The following is a 27,221-nucleotide window of genomic DNA, read 5'->3' as shown; positions in this document are numbered from 1 at the left end:
AAGTTCTGAAATTGAGGCAGTAATTAACAGCCTACCAACAAAAAAGTCCAGGACCAGACAGATTCACAGCTGAATTCTACCAGCGGTACAAAGAGCAGCTGGTACCATTCCTTCTGAAACTATTCCAAACAATAGAAAAAGAGAGAATTCTCCCTAACTCATTTTATGAGGCCAGCATTATCCTGATACCAAAACCTGGCAGAGACACAACAAAAAAAGAAAATTTCAGACCAGTATCCCTGATGAACACCTATGCAAAAATCCTCAATGAAATACTGGCAAACCAAATCCAGCAACACATCAAAAAGCTTATCCACCACAAACAAATCGGCTTCATACTTGGGATGCAAGCCTGGTTCAACATGCAAATCAATAAATGTAATCTATCACATAAAAAGAACCAATAACAAAAACCACATCATTATCTCAATAGACGCAGAAAAGGCCTTCGACAAAATTCAAGAGTCCTTCATGCTAAAAACTCTCAATAAACTAGGTATTGATGGAAAAATCTCAAAATAGTAAGAGCTATTTATGACAAATACACAGCCAATATCATACTGAATGGGCAAAAACTGGAAGCATTCCCTTTGAAACCCAGCACGAGACAAGGATGTCCTCTCTCATCACTCCTATTCAACATAGTATTGGAAGTTCTGGCTAGGGCAGTCAGGCAAGAGAAAGAAATATTGGATATTCAAATAGGAAAAGAAGAAGTCAAATTGTCTCTGTTTGCAGATGACATGATTGTATATTTAGAAAACCCCATCGTCTCAGCCCCAAATCGTAAGCTGATAGGAAACTTCAGCAAAGTCTCAGGACACAAAATCAATGTGCAAAAATCACAAGCATTCCTATACACCAATGACAGACAAACAGCCAAATCATGAGTGAACTCCCATTCACAATTGCTACAAAGAGAATAAAATACCTAGGAATGCAACTTACAAGGGATGTGAAGGACCTCTTGAAGAAGAACTACAAACTGCTGCTCAAAGAAATAAGAGAGGACACAAATAAATGGAAAAACATTCCATGCTCATGGATAAGAAGAATCAATATCATGAAAATGGCCATACTGCTCAAGGTAATTTATAGATTCAGTGCTATCCCCATCAAGCTACTATTGACTTTCTTAACAGAATTGGAAAAAACTACTTTAAACTTCATATGGAACCAAAAAAGAGCCCGCAGATCCAAGACAGTCCTCAGCAAAAAGAACAAAGCTGGAGAAATCATGCTACCTGACTTCAAACTATACTACAAGGCTACAGTAACCAAAACAGCATGGTACTGGTACCAAACAGATATATAGACCAATGGAACAGAACAGAGGCCTCAGAAATAACACCACACATCTACAACCATCTGATCTTTGACAAACCTGACAAAAACAGGTTTTTGTCAGGGAAAGGATTCCCTACTTAATAAATGGTATTGGGAAAACTAGCTAGCCATATGCAGAAAACTGAAACTGGACCCCTTCCTTACACCTTACACAAAAATTAACTTAAGATGGATTGAAGACTTAAACATAAGACCCAAAACCATAAAAATCCTAGAAGAAAACCTAGGTAATACCATTCAGGACATAGGCATGGGCAAAGACTTCATGCCTAAATCACCAAAAGCAATGGCACCAAAAGCCAAAATTGACAAATGGGATCTAATTAAACTAAAGAGCTTCAGCACAGCAAAAGAAATTATCATCAGAGTGAACAGGCAACCTACAGAATGGGAGAAAATTTTTGCAATCTATCCACCTGACGGCTAATATCCAGAATCTACAAAGAACTGAAACAAATTTACAAAAAAAAAACAAACAATCCCATCAAAAAGTGGGCAAAAGATATGAACAGACACTTCTCAAAAGAAGACATTTATGCAACCAACAAACATGAAAAAACCTCATCATCACTGGTCAATAGAGATATGCAAATCTCTATTGAGATTTCTATTCTGTTAGAATGGTAATCATTAAAAAGTCAGGAAACAACAGATGCTGGAGAGGATGTGGAGAAATAGGAATGCTTTTACACTGTTTGTGGGAGTGTAAATTAGTTCAACCATTGTGGAAGATAGTGTGGCGATTCCTGAAGGATCTAGAACTAGAAATACCATTTGACCCAGCAATCCCATTACTGGGTATTTACCCAAAGGATTATAAATCATTCTACTATAAAGACACATATACATGTATGTTTATTGCGGCACTGTTCACAATAGCAAAGACTTGGAACCAACCCAAATGTCCATCAATGATAGACTGGATAAAGAAAATATAGCACATATACACCGTGGAATACTATGCAGCCATAAAAAAGGATGAGTTCATGTCCTTTGCAGGGACATGAATGAAGCTGGAAACCATCATTCTCAGCAAACTAACACAAGAACAGAAAACCAAACACCGCATGTTCTCACTCATAAGTGGGAGTTGAACAATGAGAACACATGGACACAGTGAGGGGAACATCACACAGCAGGGCCTGTCAGGGGGTGGGGGGACTAGGGGAGGGATAGCATTTGGAGAAATACCTAATGTAGGGTGATGGGTTGATGGGTGCAGCAAACCACCATGGCACATGAATACCATGTATACGTATGTAACAAACCTAGACGTTCTGCACATGTATCCCAGAACTTAAAGTATAATTTAAAAAAAAGAAATTTTTTTGAGTGTCATAGAATTAGCATTGGTGAATTCCTTCTTTGTTATTGTCTCAAATTTCCTTTTAAGACAAACAGCAGTTGAATTAAATGGTTGAATTGGGAATATGCCAATATTTTATTCTTCTTAAAATTGGAGAATATGATGACTCTGAAACATATGCATCCTGGCCTAGTCTAAGCATCAGTCATTGATTGCTGTGGCTGTGGCTGCATTCAGTGTAAATCTTGTCTAACCTTAGTCTAGCTCAAAAGACAAAATGCTCTCAGTTAGATTTGACAGAAGAACCTGTAAAAACAGGAGGCTTACGTTGTACTTCTGGATGGTTTGGAGTAACTTGTAACAGATACTCTGTTCACCTGGCATAATTAGATTCAACATTGTTAAAATGTCCGGATTCATAATCACAGCTCTTGGGAACATTAATAAATTGTGGAGGCCATTTTGTTTGCATTCCACAAAGGATGATCTTTTTGTAAAGCTTGCTGTGCAGGGGAGATTTTTGGGCTCTCTTCCAAGATGACTCAGCTCTTGTCTGGCTGTTCTGTGAATTGGTTTCTTGGAAAATAATGTAAATAACAACTGCAGTGGTTAATTACAAGTAGGGACAGCAAGCATTCTGGACATCTAGCATGCAGAAAAGCCCTGCCCATTAAGGCAGACATTTAGGTCAGTTGCTGATGCTATGGAGGCAGATGTTATGGGAACATTGTAATGTACATGTGCTTGAGCATATCTTGCTCAGGGGTGCTGGATGTGCATCACGTTGCCTTGACCACAGGCACTGACCACAACCAGGTATCTGGAGAGGATGGAACAAGAGTAGTGCAAATTTATAATCATTTCTGAAAAAACAAAACAAAACAAAAACCTCAAAGCTCCTCAAATTCTAGAATATACTATGTGGTTAAACAGCTAATTACATGCTGCCTATGTTTTCCTTAATTTGTTCCACATGTGATAGTTTTAGCTCCTCAAATAGACTGTTAGAAGGCATAGTCGCTGACAAAGCTAGGAAGCATGAGGAGCTGGTATTGGAAGTCCTCCCACCTATCCTCTCCTGGTGTCCTCCATCACCCTCCCCATCAGCCCCCTGAAGTACTATTGTTGTATCCCCTTTCCCCTAATAGGACACTGTGCTCTAGGCCTACCCAGTGTGACCTTTCCAATTAGGCAAATCTGTTAGAATTCCAGCTCAGTACTTACTGTGTGACCTCTGGAAAGCTCCTGATCTCCTTGTTTCCTCCCTGTATGGAGCTAAAAATACTGGATGGTTGTGAGGATTAAACAAAGTAAGGAATTAAAATGGCTTAAACAATGTGTAGCACATGTAAATAGTGTAATAAATGCTGCTCCTCTTTGCTTCACCTCAGTTGAATTCTAACCATACTCTACACTCACTGAGGCTGACTCTCATGAGTTACATCTGTAAATGAGAATTATGTATTTTAGAGTAGAAAAGGCTTTAGAAATGATCCAGGCTGGAAGTTTTTGAGGTGTGTTCTCCATGGCCTCGTGTTCCCCTGGGACATCCTGAGGAAGGCTGCAGTATTGCCCAAGGAGCAGAGCTGGTAGGGCTCTGGATTTTGACCTCTTTTAACCAGAGAAATACTGCTTTTATCAGTTGTAAATAGTGAGATTTTCATGAGATTTCACTTTGGGAATACAAAAGTGTTCCCCCCACCTCGCCCCCCCAAAAAAGAGTTTGAAACGCTGCTCTGGCCAATACTTCATTTTATGGATAAGGGAAATGAAAAACACTCAAAGACGTTACAGATTGAAGCCTTTGCCGTGTTCTTTCTACCCCACCAAGTCCTTGGACTCTCCCTTCTTGGAGCACTTCCTTTAGCGTTTTAAATGCCATTTGACCAGACTCCACATTGAACTGTACTCTTGCAAGCCTTGTTCAGTAAAGATTTATTAAATTCAAATTACCGCCAAAGTTTCACAACTGTTTATGATTGAAGCTCCTTCTACGACTGCCAACATAATCTAAGTTTCATTTGTTCACTTTTTGAAATCCAAATATATTGGATTTGAAACCCAATATAGAGAATTACTCAAGTAATACAAAAATATGTGCTATAAACATTCAAACAATGAAGATGTGTATAGCATAAAAAGCAAAAGTGCTTTTTCATCCATCAGCCTTCCCCTAAGTCAGGTCAATTAACTTCATACCCTACTGTGGAACCACTGTTAAAATTTTAAGACATTGAAGGTATTACTCTGAATCTACCTACATTCATATTCACATATAGTTTCAGTTTTCTCCGTATAAAGAAAACCAAACTCCTTATATTGATTTGTGACTTGATTTTTTACTTCTAAAAAGTCATAGAGATATTTCCGAGTAAGTCCATATATATCAATGTTACTCTTTAAAAATTATTCACAGTATTTCCATTATATTTCTTGGGGTGAATGTCACCAAAAATGGGCAAATAGATGGTTTTCTTTTTTTTCACCATTACACATACCCTTGCACTGAACATTCTTGTATGTATCTTCATTTGAAAGTGTATCTCTAGCTTGGGCGAGCTGGCTCACGTCTGTAATCCCAGCACTTTGGAAGGCAGAGGCTGGCGGATCACTTGAGGTCAGGAGTTTGAGACCAGTCTGGCCAACATGGCAAAATCCTGTCTCTACTAAAAATACAAAAATTAGACCGGTGTGGTGGTGCGTGTCTGTAGTTCCAGCTACTTGGTAGGCCGAGGTGGGAGAATTGTTTGAAGCCAGGAGGCGGAGGTTGTAGTGGGCGGAGATTGCGCCACTGCACTCCAGCCTGGGTGATGGAATGAGACTCTAAAAATAAATAATAAATAATAAAAATAGTTAATAAATAATGAAAGTGTATCTTTAGAATAAATACTGGGAGAATTTCACAGTCAATTAAAAAACTTGATAGATGTAGACAAACTGCCCTCCAAATTTCCATATTCATTTATATTCCCATTATTACTCTCAACCAATACAAAATATTTAAACTTATATATTTTTCTCTTTTATTATATTTTAAATTTTGTATCTTTAATTTTTCCAGTGAAAAAGATTAAAGTGATTTATTATTTTATTTTGTAAGTCTTTGTTTATTGACAGGGTTGAATGTCTTTGCACATGTTATTTCATTTGTATTTTGTTCTGTAAATTATCTCTTTATATCACTGCACATTTTTCTATTGGGTTGTTTGTCTTTTTCTTATTCATTTATAGCTTTTAAAATGTATTTTTGACTTTTTTAATGTACGTAATATATTTTATTTTAATCCTTTGTTATATATATTACACATTTTTTCTTCATTTATTTTTTAACTGTTAACTTTATGGTCTATTTGATATATAAGATTTGTATTTCCATACAGCAGCATCTGTCAGTCTTTTGCCTTATGCCTTCTGCAAGCTCTGTCAAATTTTCCTTCCTAATTCAAACACTTCACTCTTCTTTCTGTCGTTCTTGCCTAAGACACTATTTTCTCTTACCAAGACCACTGCAATAGCCTCATAACTGATCTGCCAGCTTCCACTCTCGACTCTCCACAATTCATTGTCCATACCTTTCTTATTAAAAATATTTATGAGATATTACTCTGTTTAAAATTCTTTAATTAATTCACATTTCATTTAGGATAAAATCCAAACTCCTCGCTCCAGCTTGCTTTCTTACTCTAACTTACTCTATTTTACAGATCCTAAATGGTCTGACCTACCTCTCAGACTTCATCTTAGATGGGTACTATGCTTCAGTTACATAAGTATTTAAGTTTCTCAAACAAGCTAAATTTAATCTTAGCTTATGGCCTTTGCACTAATTAATTTCCCTTAATAGAAAGCGTTCCTTCCAACTCTTTGAAGGACTTGCTCCTTCTTGCCATTCAAATATCAATTTAAATTTAATGTTTTCAGAGAAAATTTTCAGCCAGAAATAGCCAAAGTCACTCTTGATCATCACACCAAACTTTGATTCTCACCACAACACACATTTCACTATTTGATTCTCTTTTTTCCCAGTTAGTTGTTGACTGAATGATCAGTCTATTTATTTTATATTTATCTGGCCATCTACATATCCATTCATCTAATTCTCTTTCTATCCACCTACTTATGTATCCATCCATCCATCCATCCATCCATCCATCCATCCATTCATCCATTCATCCATCCATCAACACATCTCTTCTCTTGGACCTTTTGACTAATATTTTTAAAATGTATTTATTGCCTTTTAAGTAGGGTTTGGGGAGGGAGTACAGACACATATATATGATTAATTGTAGGGTGGCCATATAATTTATCATCCAAAACAGGATAATTTTGAGGGTAAAAAGAATTATAATTATACTGGGACAAGAGGTGAAACCTGGTCTCAGGCACATGATTATCCAATTTAATACCCGCAGTGTCTTTATTTAAATTATAGAAGCTTTATAAGATTTTAATATCTGATATGTTTTATATTTCTTCTTTATTTAATAAGGCTATTGACTATTCTAATAATTTTATTCTTCCTGATGAACTTTACATTAATATTATTAAATTCACATATCTCTATGTTGGGATTTTTTTCTTGGAACTGAGTTACATTTGGAGCAGAAGTAACACTGTTCAGGAATATGATGTATGGCATTGGTCAGAAAGGACATTTTTAAGAAACATAATATATATCTTCATTTCATTTAAAAACACTTTCAGAACATTTGATGATTTCTTCACAGGTGCCCATGTAATTTTTAAACTTTTTTTCTAAATTATTTTATATTTTGTAGTACTGATGTAAATGGGATTTTTTTCCACCTCTTTTGCATTTTTTAAAGTTTTCATGACAGAGTCTTGCTTTGCCACCAGCTTGGAGTGCAGTAGTACAGTCACAGCTCAGTGCATCCTTGACCTCCCTGGCTCATGTGATCCTCCCACATCAGCTTCCCAAGTAGCTGGGACTACAGTCATACGCCACCATGACTGGCTAATTTTTGTATGTTCTGTAGAGACAGGGCTTCACCGTATTGCCCAGGCACTGGTCCTGAACTCCTGGGCTTAAGCAACCCACCTGCCTCAGCCTCCCAAAGTGCTGGAATTATAGGTGTGAGCCACTGTGCCAGCGGCTCCACTTTATTTTCGTACCTATTATTGTTGGTGTGTAGGAAAGCTCTTACTATTTGTCTAGTTTTTTCATAACCATTTAAAGCCCTAGTTTAGATTATTTTCTTTTATTTCCCTGTTATTTGTGCAGGAAATATATTTGTGCTTATAGTGAAAGATGACATTTTTCAAAGATGTCCACAATAGCATCTGCCATCACAAATGCTCTTGTAAATGTGACCCTGCCACTCTTCTACCAAGAGTCATCTTCCAATGAATCTGGGGTTACTGACTCACTTGTAGCCAACAGAATACAGCAGCAGGGTTTCTGTGTGACATCTGAGGCCATTCATCTCCTGCCTAGTTCTCTAGGACACTCCCCTTCTAGATGCTCCCTTTTGGAAGTGCTCCTCAGAATGCAGATGACGTGCTGGGAGAGGCCCAAGCCACATGGAGAGGACTCATGTAGGTGTTCTGCTTTATAGTTGCAGCTGGTGTTCTAGTCATTCTTGCTCAGGCACCAGACATGTGAGTCTTCTTTAAGCCTGGTCATCATCTATTCTTACTAGCTGAGGCCCCAGACCTTGAGGGGAAGACATAGGCCATTTCCACTGTGTCCTGTCTGAATTCCTGATGCTCTGAATCTATGAACAGTTTGGAGTTGTTTGTTACACAGCAGTAAGTAAATGAAACACTCATAAATCAGTGCAAAGAATAAGAAGTCATAATACCTCTGCCATCGGTTACCCTTAAGACCTTCAACATATCAAGTAAGCTTTCTTGGGCTCAAGTTTCCTTATCTGTAAAGGAGTACAGTGTTATTTGACCTTCCAAAACCACAGAGAATTGGTGAGAATCAAGTGAGAAAATAATATTAAAGCACTTTGTGGAAATGGATGTAAAATAAATAAATAAGAAGAGCTGCATAAAGACTATCTTTTGAGTCAATTATATGCATATTTTTCTAAATCAAATAGGCTTAATGATTCCCTAGGTAGAGCTGGCCCCACGCTGCAGGAAAAGTGATCCTTGCCCCTCAGAACATAAGCTGTATTTCCAAAACATGAAAAGAACTCTCTGCTCTTGATAAATGACTGAAATTCTTCTGAGAAAGGCAAGATTTATGTAGTTCCATTCAGAATTGAAGAAATCCAGGTATCTCAGACATGACGTTAAGTAAAATTAAAACTGTCTCACCCTTGTTGAGGTTTTTCTTTACAATCTAAGGTTAAAATAATCATTAAAAATAATCGAAACGGCTTGTTGAGAGAGCTACTTACCGTGTTACTCCAAGGCAAACCAAGGCATTGGCCAAAATGGCTTAAGTCTCCAATGTGAAATGCCGGAACCATCAGTAATCAAGCCAAGCTCACTAATTTCCATGCAACCCAAGTAAATCAGAATTAGATAAGAAAGTGTTTGACCTCTGCAAGGGCACTGAGAGCGATCTCCCTCCCAGTATTTCCACTGTTTTCATGTGAGTCTAAGAAAGAAAAGTGTTGATGCAGAAAGTATAAAAATTTGAGCTTCCTGATTTATGCCTAGGTTGTTCTCAAACTCAATCCCTGCTCATTCTCTTTTTGACACTATTAATTATCCTGTGTCTAAAACAATTTGAGCATCCCTTTCAGTTGTCTGTCTTGTTTTTTTCTTTAAGAATTTTATAGCTGCAAGTAGGCAAATGAACAGAATTTAGTGCTTAAAGACAGTATGATCTACTTACAGGAAAGAACTCAAATCCTGTTATGCACAGTTTACAGCATTAACTTCATCTCTCTACCTTCTGAAACCCAGAAATGGAGTAAGCAGGGATAATGATATTTATTTCCTCATGTTGTTGTGAGGATTAAATGGTCTTTCATGTATGGGAGAATGAAGTCATGTTAACATCTTTATCTCAATTTACCTGGCTCAGATCCTCTTCAAACATTGCTGCTGAGCATCCCGACACCCTCCTTCTTCTTTCCCCATTCCCTCTAGGTATTTCTGGAATGTCCTATGTGTTTTCACACATGCCCACGTGAGGGTCTCAGCCCTTAGAAAATTAAGCCTATTTTCCTTCTCCCTCCCAATCTACATTTCTGTTCAGATTTATAACTTAACTACCTCTTACTTGTATGCAAATAAACTCAGGAAATAGACCCAGGAATCACCATATCTTCCAGTTTCTAAGCTTAGCTAGACCCTGAATTCTGATTTGGGCTGACTGGGGCACCTGGCACATAAGAATCTCTCCATTACAAGATCTAATTTTACCTTGAGAGAGGCTCAGTGGCATATTCAAAATCACAGAGTCAGGACTCCAACTCAGATCTTGTGACACCATAGAACCTCTTCTGTATGCAACAGTTGGAGTTAGACCCTGGAGCTAGATTGCCATCTTCAAAGCTGGGATCAGTGCTTTCTCATCAGTGATATTGGACCAAGTCTACTCAGGGACAGAAGACTCAAAGTCTATTTTGTGGCTTAGCCTGGTTGTTGCCCTCCATGATTTTGATCTATAAAGGTCATTGTGCAAAATCTGTGATGCCTTCCTACTTAGTAGGAAAAATCACATCTTTATTTTTCACCCTTGGCAAGTATGTGAGTGTACTTTTCTTGAGTAAATACTAGTTATTTGTGTTTAATTTCTATTGTGTACTCAAAATTTCCATTTATGGGCAGAGTTACAGCTTAAGTTAAACCTGCCTCATAGGATTTTTGTATTCAATATTTTTCTCTCTTTTAAACTTTAAAAAAAATACTGGAATAATTCTTGGAAAACATTGGCAGAGACAGCTAGGTAGTGCTGTCACACACATACATACAGAAACATCCAGTGATTTTTAGTTTTTCTACCAAAGGACCTGCCCACTTGGCATCCGGATTCATGTACAGGTGACATGCAGTTAATATTCATGGAAGTCAGCTGAGATAGCCCAGCCAGCCTATTCCTATGAACCACCCCATATAATTCAGAAAACCGATAGGTTGAAAATCAATATAGCATTGATTTCCAGCCAAGAAACTAATAACTGTTTCTTGCATAGTCAAAAGAGATCAGCTAAAATGATCCCTCAGAGCCCCTTTTATGAGGGAGGCTTGCAGGCCTCCACATGCTACTGCCAGACATTTCTACCTGTTTGGAGAGGCTGGCCCACAGACTCAGAAAACTATCTGAAGCTCGTGGCTCTGCCCTGTCGATTCTTGAAGAGGTAGGGAAGTCATGGCACATTATTTTGTGTAAGAATAAAGGGGATTCAGTGAATGGAAACATCATATAACCATTAAATTATAACCAAGATTGTCATTATTAGGTATGTTTGCTATAAGATGTCTCCAAAAGAATCCCTTTCTGTTCTTCCTCATTGTCTTTATTTTGATTTCACTTCACTTCTGTGTCTTTTTATACCTCTTGGGCAGGAATTTATACCAAATTGAAACTTTTATCAAAAACCATAACCACCAGACTGTCTTGCTAACCCTGAACCAAAGATAGATCAGCAAATAAATATTTATTTAAGGCATGGGCTAAATGAAAGAATTTGTTTTTCTTTCTTTCTTTTTAAAATTCTAATGAATAGGTTTGAAATGGAATGACCTTTTTTCCCCTTAATTGAGAACACCACAAAGTATTCTCAGAAATGAAGTGAACAAAATTTATGATTTTTAAAATTCCAAAGTCTACAATCAAAGGGAGAAATCTGGGGTCACTGCCTGGGAGATGTATTCATTATCTGAGATGTGGGGCAGATGATTAAGCTTTTTATAGCTATGTCTCATTTCTTACCTGTCTTCCCTGTCTTCCCCCTTAATTTCAGGAAGTTGATTATTGAAACTTGGGCTGACCCCTATACTCTCCTGGTGCTGTATGTATTGGCACCCATGACCTGTGGAGTCTAGAAAGTCCTTGGAATGGGTAGGAAACCATTAACGAATCAAATCTTTGTTCTGTGCATTCCTATTAGCTCCTGAACCTTGGAAAGCAGATTAGATACTGCTCCAGCTTTCCAAAAAAGAGAGAAAAAAAAGTCTGATTTTCAAAAGATATTATAGATAAGCACTCTCTCTTAAGCTTAAGCTTGGGTTATTTAAAATAATCACTGTAACACCTGTACTTTCCTTTATTTTCTGTACCAGGCAGAAATAAACCCGAGGACTACTTTGCACACTGAAATTTGCAGGAAAATGAGACCCTCAATTCAGCCTGACATTTCCATTAGCACTTAAATGAATGGTAGCCTAGCAGCTCACATTAGAGACTTCTCCTCTCAACTAAATGTGACAGGAAATTACTCCTGGCACTTTGGGGGACAATTGTTCCTTCTCACCCCGTTTCTATACACAAAATTCCTGCTGTTATCACCTATATTGATTTTAGCTCAATTTGTACTAGCGATAAAGATTTTCATTTTAAAGTTAAAAAAAAAATCCCAGATTAACTTAGTTAATCTTTAGCACAACCTCATGAGGGAGGTTCCATTACTTCCACTTCACACAAGAAGAAAGTAGAGGCATAATGTTTTACATTCCCTGACTATGTAGACTCTGTGATGGCCTAATTTGTTTTGTTTACTGCTGTTTTCTCAAAATCTAGAATGGTTGGCACATAATAGGCACTCAATAAATACTTGTAGACTGAAGTATGCATGCATGCATGAATGAATAAATGCACAAACAACCCCAAGGTCACATAGCCAACTGGGACTTAAACAGCTATCTAACCCCAATGCCTGGATCCTTGGTGACCTTGGCACACAGATAATTCAGGTGGTATGCCTGCACTGTGACCTCACTCTACTCAGAAGAGGAAGGGGCTACCTGCTCATTGTCATAACCTTTGTGAAATCACCAACCAAGGTAGGACAAGATTTAGGTCCTCCTAGGGTTGTCGTAGCTACTTGTTTGGGTTTGATATGAACAATCTGGTGAAGTGAAGAAGTAGGTAGTGTAATGGAATCTGATAGAACTCTTAACTGCCTAACATGTACCCTCTCTCTGCTCCAGTTCCATCATCTGGAAAATAGAAATAATTATATTTACCTCATGAGGGAATTGTGAGGATTAAATTTTAAAATATAGATCAAACAGCTAGTATCAATGTCTTGTACATAGACGGCATTCAGTAATAGTTTACCTTTTCCTCCACCCATTTAACCTGAAGCTCTGTCCCCATTTTTGGATAGGCAACACAATGCTCTGCTTTCTTCTTTTCAAGCATAGTGAAGAGGGAAAAAGACTGAACAAGAAGATTCGCCCTAGGGCATAGAGGATGAAAATGTACTGAATTTGTACTGACTGTTCCTCTGCAGGTAAAACATTCCCTTGCAGATATTTCAGCATGTGTGTTAAATACTCTGAGATAATTCTGGCATTTGTGGATATGAAATAAACGCCAAATTGACTAAGGTGTTGTGGATGCTGAAACAAAGCCTAATTAAATAGTATGAAACACTGTAGGTAATGTGTAGCTGTTGTGAGGTTAGGGAAGGCAGTCTTTTCAGAATTTTTATTAAGAGAAGGAAGGATTAGAATTAAGCACTACTAAGGACTCAGATTTTACGAAAAGTTGTTTTTTAAAAAATGTACATATGAAGCTTAAAGTATCTTTTACTGAAAAAAAGGAGTGGCATCCGAAATGGGATTGAAATGCCTTTGAACGTTTTCCTTGAATGCAACTTCAGATCCTTTTCGGGACTGAAGAGGAAGGGAGGCATTGGGAAAGAAGCAAAGTGGGGATCAGTGAGGCAGGCCTTAGGAAGCTCACTGGAAGAGTGGAGGCACCTGTGTCTCTGCCTCTGGGTCTCATCTTCACCCCAGCTGAGCCTTGCAGTGGAAAGTATTTTTGAAAATAAACTTTAATTTAAAAAAAGAAAGAAGGAAGGAAGGGAAGGAGTGAGGGGGTGAGGGAGGAAGGAGGGAAGGAAGGAAAGAAGGAAGGAAGGAAGGAAGGAAGGAAGGAAGGAAGGAAGGAAGGAAGGAAGGAAGGAAGGGAGGGACGGAGGGAGGGAGGGAAATGCCTGTTAAAGCACCTGCAGCAGAGTCCTGAGAGCCGGAGCTCAGGAGCTGCCACTATTGCTTACAGTGTATTGTTCTGAACTACCAGCATGACGAAGTCTACATTCAGAAAAAAATGTTACATCCCAAACTGTACACTCAGCCAGAACTGAAGCAAAGTTCCCTAGACTGGGAAATAAGCTCTCCCTTGTATTCTTGTTTCCTTTCCTACTGTCACCCAAAAGTTTAGCAGCATTGCTTCATTTCTGTAAAATGTCTTGAAGATTCGAACAATGGAAAGAAGGCGTTTAGTAAAATGTTTTCCCCTTAAAGCAAGGGGTAATAAGGCTAGATTTAGGAATAGGAGTTTAAAGATAGGCCGGGCATGGTGATTAAAGATAAAGCAAACATGAAGTCCTATTTGTCTTCTCTCTTTCTGCCTCCTGCAGGGCCATAGTAAGTAGCCATATGAGGACGGATGTTGGCTGTGTTTGTATCTCATTTCCATGGCTACTTCGCATGTCTTCCTTTTGCCTGTCATCTTCTTTTATCCTTGTCTTTATTTATCTTTTTTCCTATTCCTGCTATTTTAATTTCCATTCCATTGAATTCTGCTCCAGACTTCTTCATTTTTTCTGTCTTACTAATATGTTTATACAATAATTTCTCAGAATGACAGGTTTAGAGATACCCCTTCTTCACTCTGCCAATGTTAAATGCAAGAGATTTTTATTATTGAGTTTATTTAAAAGAATTTTTCTCTGAAAACTTTTCTTAAAAACTGGAATGCTCTTTGAGATAATTTGATACAGATTGGGGCGTATCAAAATGAGGGCTGTGCTTCCGAGGCAGGAGAATAGGGCCTGGAGGCAGGGAACCTAAGGACTTCCTAGAACGAAATCAAATGGAAACACATCAGCTATGACAGGAAATAGCCTCTTCATTTACATAGGGCGTACACTAATAAATGACTTTGCAACTTCACTTTAGCCTCTTCATTTACATAGGACATACAACAAGTAACCAGTGGAAGCCTCTAGAGGGTATTTAAGCCCCAGAAAATTCTGTAACTGGTCTCTTGAGCCCCTATGCTCAGGCCTGCTCCCACCCTGTGGAGTGTAATTTCATTTTCAATAAATCTCTGCTTTTGTTGCCTTATTGCTTCCTTGCTTTGTTGGTGCATTTTGTCCAATTCTTTGTTCAAAATGCCAAGAGCCTGGACACCCTCCACTGGTAACATTTCCCAGCCCTGAAGATCTTGGTAGATCCCAGACAAAGTAAAATACGTTTGCCTTTAGTGAGAATAACGTACCATAATAACTCGAGAGAAGATTGTAGTATAATTTATAGGTGACCTAACATGTTTTCTGTGTGGATGAGAGCAGACTAAATTATGAACCCTGAACCTTCATAGTATTATTATCAAGCTTAATAAGAATTCTAAGTGTAGCTTTGGACTTGTTGACCAGCCTCTTCTGGTTCCCTCTCTCTCCTACCCTCCCCAGCCTCTGGTAGCCACTGTTCCACCTTTCCTTCCATGAAATAAACTTTTTTAGATTCCACATATGAGTGAGATCGTTTGATGTTTGTTTTCCTGTACCTGGCTTATTTCACTTCACACACTGTCCTCCAGGTTCATCCACGTGCCATCCACCTATCAGTGGGCATTTAGGTTACAGTTAGAAAGGAAGAGTTAGTTCTAGTGTTCTAGTACGCAGAAGGGTGACTGTAGCAAAGCACGATGTAGTGTATATTTCAGGTTAGCTAGAAGACATTTTTAATATTATCACCACTAAGAAATGATAAATGTTTAGGGTGAAGAATATGGTTATTACCCTGATTTCATCATTAAACAACCTATACAGTCATTGAAACAACACACTGTACCCCATAAATATGTGAAATTATTATGTGTTAATTGAAAAATAAACATTAATTTATTAAGAAAAAATTCTAAAGATCTTTCTATTATTCCTGTCTCAGTCCTGGGTGCCTAAAATCAACTTTGAATTATTCATGCATGCTTAATCCAACAGCGTTCCTATTATCCAGCACTCACTTCCTTCTATAGCATATTTAGGAGGTGACAATGATGCAAAATTCATAATATGGTCAATATAATGTAATTACAGGTCATCCCAGAGCTTAATATTTACTTGTTTCTTCAAGTGGCTTGGTTTTTACTAGACTTCAATGACTACAAAGAAAAAAACAGTTCACTTCTTGACTTGAATATTGATACTTTCAAACATAGCAACGCTACACTCCCCAATAAATCATTTTTGAAGACTGAAACAGTTTAGTTTGTAAGAGTATACCTTGAAATCAACAATTTATCAAGCTTTATAAAGTACCTATAGAGTGTGAACCATTGAATGTAAGATATTCTACAAATAAAACCTAGATGTAATTTTTTGAGGAATATATATACATACACACATTTTCACTTTTTTCTACTTTTGATTTATTTATTTATTTAAATAGAGGTATAAGCTGGGCACGGTGGCTCAAGCCTGTAATCCCAGCACTTTGGGAGGCCGAGGTGGGCAGATCACCTGAGGTCAGGAGTTCGAGACCAGCCTGGCCAACATGGTGAAACCCTGTCTCTACTAAAAATATAAAAATTAGCTGGATGTGGTGGTGGGTGCCTATAATCCCAGCTACTCAGGAGGCTGAGGCAGGATAATCACCTGAGCCTGGGAGGCGGAGTTTGCAGTGAGCAGAGATCGAGCCACTGCACTCCAGCCTGGGTGACAGAGCAAGACTCTGTCAAAAAATAAATAAATAAATAAATAGAGGTATAATTTACATATAATAAAACTGGTAGATGTTAAATTTTCAGTTTAGTGAATTTTGACAAATGCATACAGTTGTGGCATCTATACTTCTGTTAAGATAGATAATGCTTCCATCATCCCCGAAAGTTTCCTTTGCTCCTCCAGCCAATTACTTCCTTTCCCAATACCAGAGAACCTTATTTCGCTCACTGTGGATCAGGTTTTCTTGTTCTTGGTCTTCATATACGTGGAATCAGATAGTATGTACTTTCTGGTTTTTTTCCTCTAAATATTATTTTTGAGATTCATCCATATTATTGCGTATATCAATAGTTTGTTTCTTTTTAATTCTGAGTAGGATCCATTGTATAGCTATACCACAATTTGTTTATCCATTCAGTTATTGATGGACATTCGGGCTGTTTCCAGGCTTTAACTACTGTAATAAAGTTTTCTTATACAAGTGTTTTTGTGGACAATTTTTTCTCCCCAATTCTCTTGGGTGAGGACCTTGAATGGGATTTCTGGGTCATAGGATAGGTTTCTATGTAACTTTATAAGAAACTGCCAAAACATTCTTCAAAACAGTATTTATATTCCCATTAGCAACATTTGAGAATTCTAGTTGTTCTACATTCTCATCGATATTTTGTATGCTAGCCTTTTTATATTAAATTTTATTTTTAATTGACAGGTAATTATTGTATATATTTATGATGTACGACCTGGTATTTTGATATGCAGCATGTTTACCTTGTGGAATAACTAAATCAAGCTGATTAACAAATTCATCACCTCACATACTTAGCATTTTTGTGGTAAAAACGTTAAAACTCTATTCTTTTAGCAATTTTGAAATATAAAACACATTATTATAATCAACATTGTGTGCAATAAGTGACTAAAGCTTATTCCTCTGGTCTAATGGAAACTTTGGACCCTTTGATCAACATCTCCCCTTTCCCTGTCCACCAACATCCCCAGCCCCTGGTGACCACCATTCTACTCTCAGCTTCTATGAGTTCAACTTTTTTAGATTCCACATATGAGTGAGATCATGTGGTATTTGTCTTTCTTGTGCCTGGCTTATTTACTTAGCACAATGTCCTCCAGGTTCATCCATGTTGTCCCAAATGACAGAGTTTCCTTCTTTTTTGAGGTTGCATAGTATTCCATTGTGCATATACACCACCTTTTAAAAATCCATTTATCTGATGATGGATAACTAGGTTGCTTCCATATTTTAGGTATTGCAAACAATACTCCAATGAATATGGGAGTGCAGGTATCTCTTTTTTTTTTTTTTTTTTATACTTTAGGTTTTAGGGTACATGTGCACAATGTGCAGGTTTGTTACATATGTATACATGTGCCATGTTGATTTCCTGCACCCATTAACTCGTCATTTAGCATTAGCTATATCTCCTAATGCTGTCCCTCCCCCCTCCCCCAACCCCACAACAGTCCCCGGAGTGTGATGTTCCCCTTCCTGTGTCCATGAGTTCTCATTGTTCAATTCCCACCTATGAGTGAGAACATGCGGTGTTCGGTTTTTTGTCCTTGCGATAGTTTACTGAGAATGATATTTTCCAGTTTCATCCATGTCCCTACAAAGGACATGAACTCATCCTTTTTTATGGCTGCATAGTATTCCATGGTGTATATGTGCCACGTTTTCTTAATCCAGTCTATCTCTTTAACACACTGATTTCAATTCCTTTGGATATATGCCCAAAAGCAGAATGCTGAATCATACGGTAATTCTATTTTATGTTTTCTGAGGAACCTCCATACTGTTTTCCATAATGGCTATATTAATTTACATTCCTACCCCCAGTTATGCCAGTCTTTTTTATTCTATTTATTTTGAGTGGGTGTGACAAGGTGTCCCATTATAGTTTGTACTTTATATTTATTTAATGATTAATGATTTTGAGCACCCTTTCATGTTCTTATTCCCTATTTGCGTATCTTCTTTTGTGTAGTATCTGGTCAAACTTTTGTCTTTTAAAAATTAAAAATGGATTTATGGGCTGGGTATGGTGGCCATGCCTGTAATCCCAAAACTTTGGGAGGTCCAAGTGGTAGGATCTCTTACAGCCAGGAATTTGAGACAAGCTTGAGCAATCACGAGTCTGTATATACCAAAATAAATAAATAAATAAATAAATAACCGGTCATGTACCTGTAGTCCCAGCTATTTGGGAGTCTAAGGTGGGAGAATCACTTGAGCCCAGGAGTTTGAGGCTGCATTGAGCTATGATGGCACCACTGCATTCCTGCGTGGGTGACAGAGAGAGCCTGTCTTCTGAAAAAGAAAAAGAAAAGAAAGACAAACAAAAAAATCCCAATGGATTTATGTATCTTTTTATTGACTTTATGAATACTTTATATATTATAGACACAAACTCTAAATTAGAAATATTTATGTGAATAGTTTCTCCCAGTCTATGACTATGGCTTTTTCTTATGTGAGTAAAGTATAAGAGAAGTCGCTGCAAAGACTGAGAGAAGCATTGATTGATTGAGCTGGGAGTTTGAGGATCATGGATGGCTGTGGAAGTCTGCAAGAGATGAGGGAGGGTAAGGACTATAGATCAGAAGTTAAGGGCAGTGATTTTTAAGGTGACCCTTTGGTTCACTGGCCAGACATCTGCAATGGCTCCCTATCAGAGAAGGAGGGAGAATGGGTTAGTGTAGGGTTGGGTATTGGAAAGGGGGACAAAGTAATATGACAGGTGGTGGAATCTCAGATACCAGAAAGACCACCCCAGAAATGGCAGACGTAAGTCTATCCTGAAGAGGAAGGAATTCAGGGTCAGAGGACGGCTGATGGAATGGAAGAATATGGATCTCCTGAAAACAAATGTGTTAAATGGTGGTAGAATTGTGTGATTATGGGCAATGATATGACTGAAACACCATTTCTTTTACTATAGGAATTTTTATGTAGGTATGGCTGACCTAGACCTGGTCTAAGGTTGTGGACATTTTAACTATCAGAAGAAGGATTAGAAATCCATTTTTGGAACCGTGTCAGAGAAGTTGTTCTACAGTCCTATGAACTCCAAGTTTCTCTATACTCTCTCATACATAGGTCCAGCAATTTTACAAAATTTAATCAACTGTGCTGTCTTAAAAGTAATTACTTCCTACTGATAAGCTAGTTCCTCTCCTTTGGAAAAATGTTTTCTCAATGGTAACTGTTTTACATTTGGCATGGCTTGCGTGTTACATTTACTTTCGCCTAGAAGCACAGCTCTAGATATCTTGTAGAAGTTGAGACACCAAAAAATAGAGGAAGAAAGGGAGAGAGAAAGCAAGACATCTGACATCCCGAAGGGGCTCTAGAGGAACAACATATCCCATATGAGCTACCAGAGTATTGAGAAGGCTCATTTCTAAACTTTGGTCTCTCATATTCCTCATGTCTTCATGTCTCAACTAAAATTTGACAGTAGTCACTGAGCAAATTTCATCATTTGAAATTTGATGCAGATTCTAATTTTCCCTCAGGTTTGCCATAAATACACCCAATATTCTGCCAAAACACAGTCTCTTGTGGAGATAAATTTAATAAGAAGAAAGAGAAAGGAGGAAATTGAACTTACTCTAGCTTTGGCTTGATTTGCAGCAGACCTCTGAGTCTAATCATTCTTTAATACTAGTTGACTAAGTCAATTCACTACAAAAAGTTAATAATATAATACTTCTGAATCAGTGTTTGACATAGTAACTATAACCCAATTGATTACTTGGTTAAATATTTTCACACCTCAGTCAATGGCCATTGCCACATCTTCCATCCTATTTTCTGCTTGGCCTAGGACAAGTGGCTTGTCAGTTGTATCTAATTTTAGACTTTTAGAATCCTTCTGGAGTGTATTATTATCATCTATTATTATCTATCTATTTTCTATTATTATCCTCTAGAGTCTATTATTATCCCTCCAGCTTCAATTATTCTTCTTTTAAATTGTTTCAGGCCAATGGGCAAGTCTTCTAATCTCTGGGGAAGGGCATGTTCTTGTGACCTAATTCAGGACTCAGTAAATTGTACTGTTCAATTTAATAACGTTGTAGGAAATGCATGGTATAAAAAGCACTGCCCTCAAGGCTGTAAGCATCTAGTTGGGACAAGACATGTGTGTGAAAAAACAGCTAACACAGTAGGTAATTAAGTGCCTAATATAAGTACTTGACAATATGTGCTGTAAGAATTCAGAAGCAGGAGAAATTAGTGTAGTCTGGAACACTCAGGAAAAATTTTGTGAAGGGCTAGAGACTGGAGGATAAATATGATACCAAGAGGAAGATAAAAGTGGGGAGGGCAGGCCAGGTTGAAGGCACAGTACAAGTGAGGCATTGAGGTGGAAAGGCTCATGGGTACTTGGGAAATGATGGTTAGCAGAGAATGGTTAGAGAGCAAGCTTTCAGTTCAGAAATGGGAGATAAGTTTGGAAATCTGGGGTGGAATAAACAGTGGCAAATCTTGAATATAACTGGTCCAAGGAACTTGGAATTTGTTGTGTGGGATGTAGGAGGCTATGTTTAAGCAGGAGAGAAACATGATAAATTTAAACCTTCTTTCTATTTGGTTCTCTATAGAAAAAGGATTGTTAGCTTCTGTCTTCCGTATATTAAAATTTTAATATACTAGATGCTAATTGTTAAATTATGTTCTTCTCTTCCTGGAACTAGAAGCATCTGTGAATCCATCTCCCATTCTTTTAAAGGTATTCACCTGCACTTTTCCAGCTATTTTAACCATAATTTAGTTCCTTGAAAAAACACTATAGCCTTTGTTTTTCTGTCAGAGAATTTCAGGTAAGAGCATCTGACTCAACTGTCAGTGATTAAGATGGCTCAACAAGTCAGTGTCTGTGAAGCATGAACATGGACTCCTAATGCTCCACATTTAGTTTTCCTTTATTATTTTCCTATAGAAAACATTTTTAGATTTAACAAACTTTATCAGAACATAACAAGTCAGTTTTCTTTTGGTGCTGTAAAATGTCTTTCAGAGAGATGATACTAGTAAAACTCAGATGGCCCTATTGAGAACTGCTTGTGTCTCAGAAGCAGTTGAAAATTGTCTGACAGTGAGTTTTGATAGAAAGAAGCAGGGCAGTGCAAACAACTACATACACTCTTTGGGACCTGCTATTTTTCTGAGTGACTTCACATTGGGAGTCCTAGAGATAAGCAACCACTTGGTCTCTGCTGAAGAAAGATTCCCTTTTATTTTGACCAACCCTATACAAACCAGGTCACTGCATGTTGTATTCGTGGCTTCACAAAGCCCTGCTTTCATTCTGATTGGAGGCTGATCTCTATTCAGGACCTTTGTTGTTGATGGCCAGCAAATAACAGGAAAGGGATCTGATGTTGGCCAGGCCAGGATGGGCAGAACTGTGAAGTGGAAGTTTCTTAGTCCCAAAATGGGGCATTCATCTGGCCCAGGCAGTGCCACTTGCTCGCTTGTTTCCTAGTTTCCCCTAGCTTTAGATCCCTGAAAAATGTTAATCTTACTGTGTTAGTCAGGCTGTGACCCACTTGTGTAATCTTGTGGGATTAAATCTCCGGGATTTAAAGTACTATGCTATGTAACGGAGGCAGTGTATTTGAATAGCTGGCCTTTTCTTGCAGGAAAAATTGTATTATGCAAGGAGCCACCTTTTTGCATGTATAATTTGTTTGTCTCTAGAATTTTAGAGTTGACTGGGATTTTACAGATTATTTAATTCAGTTATCCCATTTTACAAATGAGGAAATTAAGGTTCAGATATATCAACCAATATGGTGACCAACCAATTATGCTGGTTTGCCCTGAGCTAAGTAAGAGGTTTCCTGGGATGCAGCACTTTCAATCCTACAACTGGGAAGAAGTTGGTCACCCCAGCAACCAATTACCTAACTCAAAGTTTCACAGCCGTTACTGACACATTGCAAACTAAAACACATGCTGACTTCTAGCACAAAGGCTTTCTTAGGACAACATAATACAATCAAAATAGTTTCTCATTCATGAGCCACATACTAAGACTCTGGAATACTATAATGGTCAGGTCGACTTTATGTTCTAGATATTTATGAAAGTTTTCTCTGACTTCTGATTTAGGCCATCTTATCCCTAAGAACTCAGCATTAGTACATACATTTTTAATCGAATTTAAATTTAATAAGGATAGCAGGCTATTTCTGTCTTTATTGAATGGAGAAAAAAAATCAATGCAGTGTATTAAGGATAGCCAAAGAGAGTATTTGTTTTGGATATTAGTTTAGTACCATAATTACTAAATCTCAAACATAAGAGGCTTCAGTTAAAGGCAAGAGACAATGGATGGGAATTCTGTATTAATAAAAATTGGGAAGCAGTGAAGTCAATTGATACACGTAGCTTTCAAATTGCATCATTACTTTACAAGTACAACTGGGCAAAACTTTGTGACTCCTTGTGAAAAGTGTGAAATGCTTAGAAACCCAGGTTGATAAAAATTGCTGAACTTATCCTAAGACAAACCTTCTTTTATCTACTTCTTAAATATTGGTGATTCATTGGATTCCTCTTGATCATGGTTTTCTTCATATGCTACATGCTGTTTGGGGGGCAAACTTGACCATGAGTTCAACTGTTTATGACAGAGTCAGGCAATGTGCTGCCTGCCTGCCACTCCACCTCTGGCTTAGGCCCATGGCAGGTGTTGCTGATTTGTCCTCGTACTCATTCCTGCCCATCCTTGACTTGGCCTCACAGTCCTTCTGAACATGTGTCTTCAATATGACACTATAAACTGATCCAAATTGGCATGAAAGACTAACTCTATCCTTGGATCTGCCATTAATTAATCTTAGACCCAGATAAAACCCAAATTTAGGTATCTAATCTAGGCCTCCTCCAAGCTGCTTATCTGAATGTCTGAAGCCCATGTGCCATCTCTATCTGGATGACTTAGGGATAACTGTTTCAACATGTTCAAACGTGAACTCATCTTTACCCTCCAGATCTGCTTTTCTTCTGTTTTCCTTACTCCTGCCATTCAATTAGTCACCAAAGCCTATATTTTATTCGCTATAAACACCTCTTGAATCCTTCTCATGCCTTCTATCCCTGCTGCCACTGCTTTATTTGGGCTCTTGCAAAGCCTGCTTGCTGGTATCTCTAACTTGATTCTCCTCTCTTTCTTCCTCATATCTGCAAGAGGGATTGCTCCCAAAACCACAGATCTAACCATGGCCATTCCTATCCTCAGAAATGCCTAGAATGGCTCCCCCTGGCCTTCAGAATAAATATAGTTCAGGCCTCATAATTCAGCTTATAAGATCCTGATTGTTCCTCTGTGCCTGTTTTTACAGAAGTGCTGACTTCTTCCCTGTTTTAATATTTGCTGAGTATTTGACTCACTTATTTGTCTTTTAAAAAGACAATATTGGTTTGTTTTATTGATCAAAGCTTTATTAATCTTTTAGTTTTCTGTTTTATAGTTATCTTCTTTTATTCTTATTTGTATTTATTTTCCTTTATTAATCTTCTTAGTTGAAATGTGACTGCCTGAGGGGTTTTTCCTGCCTGCTGCACAAAGAAAGACCATGGCATCATAGTAGAGAAATAGTTTAATAGACACGAGGCTAGCCACACCATGTGGGAGATGGAGTTAGTACTCAAATCATTCTCCTCCAAAGCCTTTAGGTTAAAAGTATTTCAAAGGCATTTTGGGGGAAAGGGTGAGGGTGGCTAGGCTTGCAGCTGATTGGTTGAGGCAGAGATGAATTCATAGGGGGTCGAAGCTGTCCTTTTGCTTGCTGAGTCACGTCTGGGTGGGGCCACGGGAGCAGGCTTGGGGGTTCCCAAGTGGAGTCATGGGTGTCAGACATGCAAAGAAACTTGAAAAGATATCTCAAAAGACCAATCTCGAGTAGTGGTGTTATTTGTAGGAGTAAATGGGGAAGTTGCATGTCTTAAAACCTCTGGAATACCGCCTAACAATCGTTCATGTCTGGGCCTTAGCGGGATTCACGCTCCTCTCCTTCCCCAAGCCTGATGGCTTTCCATGAGCTTTACAAAAGCATTTAGCTCCGATCTGTTTCACTGTCATAATTTTCTCACTGATAATGATTTTTGCAAAGGTGGTTTCACAAATACTTAGTTTTCAATTTTATTGTTCACTTATGAATGTTTTTAGGAATGGATTTTCTTCTGTGTATTGCTGACACCAGCAGGAGACAGAAATACTGAGTAGAAGAGGGCGGTTCCCTGGCAAAGGCCCCACCCTCAACCCTGGATACCCGCAGCCCTAAATGAGAAGAGGCATTTCTGTTTGGGGCCCAAAAATTTGCCTTTTGACCCGCCACGCCCCCTATCCTGCCCCCATATAAACCCCGAACCCCAACCTCCAGAGCATACCAGCAGGTGAGGAGATAGGAGGCAAGCCGACTGACGGCAAAACAACGTACCAGAGAAAGAGAGAAGAGGAGGGACGTCTGGACACCGAGAGATGTTTGACTGGGGGCAGTCAGAGCGGAGTCCAGCCCCTGGGCGGCCCGACTCCAGGGGAGGATCAACTTCCCACTTCATCCGTCCCCACCCTTCCAGCTCCCCATCCATCCTGCTGAGAGCCATTTCCACCACTCAATAAAACCTCGCATTCATCCTTCAAGTCCGTGTGTGACCCGAATTTCCTGGATTCTGGAAAAGAGCTCGGAATACAGAAAGCTGTCCCCTGGTCCTCTGCCCTTGTGAAAAAGCAGAAGGTCCATTGAGCTGGTTAACACTCCAGCCGTCTGTGGTGGCCAAGCTGAAAGAGCTTTGTAACACTGGGGTTGCAGGCACCCACCTCTAGAAGCTACTGCAAGGCCAGAGCCCAAAGCCCTCACCCTGGCCTCTGCACTTGCCCATCTGCGTGCTCCCCCTCTCGCAAGGGGTTTCAGCAGACGGGGCTACTGAACAGGTGAGCCACACCCCTGTCGCACGCCCTGCAAGGGGAATCAGGGAACTCTTCCGTTTCATTGCTTTGACCACATCCTATAAATCTTGTTCTCCTTGTCTTTCAGCTCCAATTTGTTTATACATTCAGTTTTTAATTTTGATTTTACTCATGATTTATTACAGAAAGATGTTTAACAATTTTCAAGCAAATGGAATAATTTTTGCTCCTCTTTCGTTGTTAATTTATTATTCGTTGGAGTTAGAAAATTGTTGCTAAAATAAATTCTGCATTTTGAAATTTATCAAGAGCGTGTGTGTGAATGTATGTGTTTGGGTATGCATAGGTATGTGGTCAATTTTTGTAAATATTCTATGAATCTTAAGAAGAATGTATATTCTCTTACTGTGGAGTATACTGTTCTGTTAATGTGTATTAGGTAAAATGTACATATATATATATATATATAATCTTTTAGAAAAGTTTTCTTTTTTTTAATGATACCTTTTCTGAGTAAGGACACACTCCCCAAATCTTTACCTTGTTCTTATCTTTTAGTGAGAGTTTGGCTAGGTATAGAATTCTAGATTCAAAATGGCCTTTCTCCAGTATTGTAATGATATTGTCCCTTTATTTTCTAGCAACTGTATTTGCAGATAAGAAGTTCAATGTTAATCTGATTCTGTTTCCTATTGGTATACCCTTTGTTTCTATGAAGTGTTTTAGGATAGTCTCTTTATTGTTTCTTTCCAAAATTTCATCAAGGTAAGCCTAGTGGGTTTTGTTTTTAATTTGAGGTTTTTCATCTGAAGGATGAGGATATTTTACTCTATTATTATTTTTATTTCTTCCCCTTCATCCCCTCTCTTCTGTTTTTTTGGAATGCCTAATAAATGGATGAATATTCTTCTGGGTCTCTTCCTCATGTTCTTTAGGTTTTCCCCTAGATTTTTCACCTCTTTGTCCTTCTGGACTACATAGTAGGAGAATCACTTGGCTCTATTTTCTGCCTATTTGATTCTTTAGCTGTGTACATTTTTCTGTTTGAGCCGCCAATAGATGGTGATCACATTTTTTACTTTGGAGATCTCCCTTGTTGCTTTTTCACTACAATATATTATTTTCTTTTGAACACAGTATCTCTTCAAACCAATCTGAGGAAATTATTCGTATTTTGAAGTGTTATTTAGTTTCTTGTGTTTACATTGCTTTGTAGTTTTCTTTCATTTGCTTGGATTTTGTTATTTCCCTAGGGCTTAATTTTTCTACTTGTTGAGTTTAGAACTTTGTTGTTGTTATTGTTATTATAGTTGATATATTTATGGTTGATTTTCCTCAAATATTTAGATATTCTGGTTATCTGTTCTTAGCTATAGATGTGAATCCTAGCCTGAATGAAAATCACTGCTCTTAGGCTGGGTGTGGTGGCTCATGCCTGTAATCCCAGCACTTTGGGAGGTCGAGGCAGGTGGATCACCTGAGGACAGGAGTTCAAGATCAGCCTGGCCAACATGGGGAAACCCCGTCTCTACTAAAAATACAAAAAATTAGCCAAGCATGGTGGTGTGCACCTGTAATCCTAGCTACTCGGGAGGCCGAGGCAGGAGAATCACTTGAACCTGGGAGGTGGAGATTGGAGTGAGCCAAGATCGTGCCATTGCACTCCAGCCTGGGTGACAGAGCAAGACTCTGTCTCAAAAATTAAAAAAAATTCACTGCTCATGTGACACAGAAACAGGTTCTGGTTACAGGAGCCCTGGGAGCTTATGTAGGGAAAGTATGAATGAGATCACAAAT

At 38.4% G+C, this 27,221-nt stretch overlaps 1 protein-coding gene across 14 annotated transcripts in view; it reads left to right on the top strand.

Moving 5' to 3' along the window:
- LOC129493261 (uncharacterized) overlaps nt 1–27,221 on the top strand; it is a 147,155-nt gene that overhangs the window by 93,799 nt on the left and 26,135 nt on the right. For 2 of the 14 annotated variants that reach the window (XR_010114512.1, XR_010114505.1), the window contains exon 3: nt 24,684–25,727. The exons of the other annotated variants lie outside the window; for them this stretch is intronic. The gene's annotated coding sequence lies outside the window, so the exon portion shown is untranslated. Of the gene's footprint in view, nt 1–24,683; nt 25,728–27,221 lie in introns of those variants that run through there. 14 annotated transcript variants of the gene reach the window in all.

The sequence above is a fragment of the Symphalangus syndactylus genome, chromosome 11 (assembly GCF_028878055.3).
Source record: "Symphalangus syndactylus isolate Jambi chromosome 11, NHGRI_mSymSyn1-v2.1_pri, whole genome shotgun sequence".
In the NCBI taxonomy this organism is placed as follows: Eukaryota; Metazoa; Chordata; class Mammalia; order Primates; family Hylobatidae; genus Symphalangus; species Symphalangus syndactylus.
The sequence above is the reverse complement of the archived record's forward strand: the minus strand, read 5'-3'. Positions and strand labels throughout refer to the sequence as shown.